This window comes from Miscanthus floridulus, chromosome 14 (genome assembly GCF_019320115.1).
Source record: "Miscanthus floridulus cultivar M001 chromosome 14, ASM1932011v1, whole genome shotgun sequence".
NCBI lineage: Eukaryota > Viridiplantae > Streptophyta > Magnoliopsida > Poales > Poaceae > Miscanthus > Miscanthus floridulus.
Window position 1 is genome coordinate 67,814,390 of NC_089593.1, and position 2,703 is coordinate 67,817,092.

Here is a 2,703-nt window from a genome sequence, read left to right on the forward strand (position 1 = left end):
AAAGCAAATCTCAAATGCAAATTCAAAACAATTTGATGTTTGATTTCAAATCACACCACTCAAAAATTATTATGCAGCAGCATGAATGCACATACATGATTGTGACCTTATATTTGATTTTATTTTTAATAAAATTATTATTTTCCTAAATTCAAATGTCCATAAAAATACATAATAAATCAATTTCTCCTATTTTAAAATTATTGTAAATTTTATGGTGTTACATGAGAGCGCAATCGCAAGCAGCTAAAGAAAGGGAAGGTCAACCCATATTCTGTCCATACGGGGGGACGACATTCAACTCATTCGAGGAGGCGAAGGAATTTTACAACCTCTACTCCTGGGAAGTTGGGTTTGGAATTCGCACTTCAAGGGGAAGGACAAATGATAATAATTACACTACCAAGAAGGACATCTGTTGTTCGTGCGAGGTCGGTGGTTTGAAGTTGTGCATTTAAAAACTGTTGTATACCTGTATGAGAATGTGAATATGTTTATGTTATTTTATTTTTTGGTACGCAGGGGAGGAGTCGGAATCCTAAAACAGCTTCATGCAGGACAGGGTGCAAGGCGATGATTAGGCTGCTTAGATTGAAGGACCACAGCTGGTACATAAGCAGGAGTTTGACGGAGCACAACCACAGCATGTACGTGAGCTGTGGCGAGAAGCAGCAGTGGCTATCGCACAGTGAAATTGATCCTTTGACGAAAGATTTCATCCGGCGACTGAGGGAGAACAATGTAACGACGGGGAGAGTGTGCAGCATTCTGGGTACATCTAATGGTGGCGGGGGTTTACAGTCTGTAGGGAAGTTATTAGGTCAATATGCGCGAGATTAGCGCAGGAGAACGTAAGAGATGACCTTTGGAAAACGTTTGAGTTTACTAGACAAGATGAAAGAATCAGATCACGACATGGATGTGCGGTTCAAGCTTGATGGAGGTTGTAGAATCGTGCAAATGCTGTGGAGCACAGGGAGAAACAAGGCAAGCTACGCGAGATTCGGGGACGCAGTGACCTTCGACACCACCTATCGCACTAACCTCTACAACCTTCCGTTCGGATTGTTCATCGGTATTAACAACCATTTCCAGTCAATAGTGTTTGGGGGTGTGCTACTAACATCAGAAAAGACAGAAGACTTCGAGCGGGCGTTCTCAAACTTCATCGACATAATGGGAGGGAAGGAGCCGTGTACAATCCTGACAGGTATTTACATTAGCATGTGCGCAATCTAGTTTACTATATCTAATAATAAGTGGACGGCTCCTCTTATGTTTCTGTTCGTCGTTGTTTTTTTTTTCTTTTTGGATGGCAGATCAATGTCAGGCTATGGTGGCTGCCATCAAGACAACCATGAAGAAATGTAGGCATCGCTGGTGTAAGTGGCATGTACTTAGAAAAGCTAAGCAGTGGTTGTGTAATGTGTACACGAAGAATGTAGGGTTCAAGAAAGAATTCCACAGGCTGTGACGGAGGAGGTGTCAGTAATGAAATTCGAGAGGAGGTGGCGGCAGCTTGTACGGAAGTATAAGCTTGAAAAAAAAACAAGTTCCTGAAAAGAATATACAGGCATCGAGGTATGTGGGCTAGGTCTTACTTCATGCACGTGTTTTGCGCTGGCATGACCAGCACGTAACGGAATGAGAGCGCGAACCACATGCTGAAGCAGTTCATCCAACGTTCTGCACCGATGCATGTGTTTGTGAGCAAGTTCAACGAGTTCCAGAATGATCGCAATGAGCAAGAGGACAAACAGATCCACATCACGAAGCAGGTAATCCTGACTGGGGGTGGGGTGGGGGGGGGGGGGGGGGGGGGGGGGGGGGGACGGGGACATATACATTATTGGTTACGATCAAGGTGAATATTATAACTTTGTAAACTATGGATTCACTACAAAAAATGATGATTTTGCGCTATCCTATTTGGATGGACCAATGAGGAGGAAAAGGCGGATTGGGCGGTCCCAATCAAGACGATCTACACAAGAGCTATGTATGACAAGTTCTACAACGAGCTATACCAAGCTGGCAGCTACACAATCCAAGGGCGGAGCAGCGACAAATGCATACGTATTAGTTCACTTCAAGGAATTAGGTGCGCCTGATGAGAGGTCCTTCATGGTTAGGCATGATGAACCGAATATGATAAGCTGTAGCTGTGCGGACTCTACAATCATATGGGCATGCTGTGCAGGCACGCACTGAAGGTGAGGAACCCCCAACGTAGTGCCGATTGTTTGTGTTTATGAATTTTATTGTGTTGAGTATTTTGGTTTTCGATGTTTTCAGGTGTTGATGCACCTCGACAGGACTGAAATACCGTCGGGAAACATCCTGGAACGGTGGAGAAAGGATGTTGTAGACGAAGATATTCAGGAAAACAATGCGAACGAAGAGTCCAATAGTGTAGAGACCGCAGCTTATTACATACAGAAGAAACTGATGGTGAAGAGAGTACTGGCCAAGGCTGGTGTGGACGGGACTTTGGATGAGTCTGGATATATAGAGGCAATGGCAGCACTAGACAGGATTATCTCAGTTAAAACAACTGGAGCCTCAGGTAGCACCGCTGGGAGAAGTGAAAATGAGACAACAGGACCAACGTCATGTCCTGCGAGGCCAAGCAAGAAAGGTCGGCTGCAGAACACAAGCCTGAAATCATATGGAGCAAACTTGAAAAAGCAGAAGACTTCCTAG

At 44.4% G+C, this 2,703-nt stretch overlaps 1 pseudogene; it reads left to right on the forward strand.

Moving 5' to 3' along the window:
- The first annotated feature begins 224 nt into the window (after positions 1 to 224).
- On the forward strand, positions 225 to 2,703 carry LOC136503639 (protein FAR1-RELATED SEQUENCE 5-like; annotated as a pseudogene).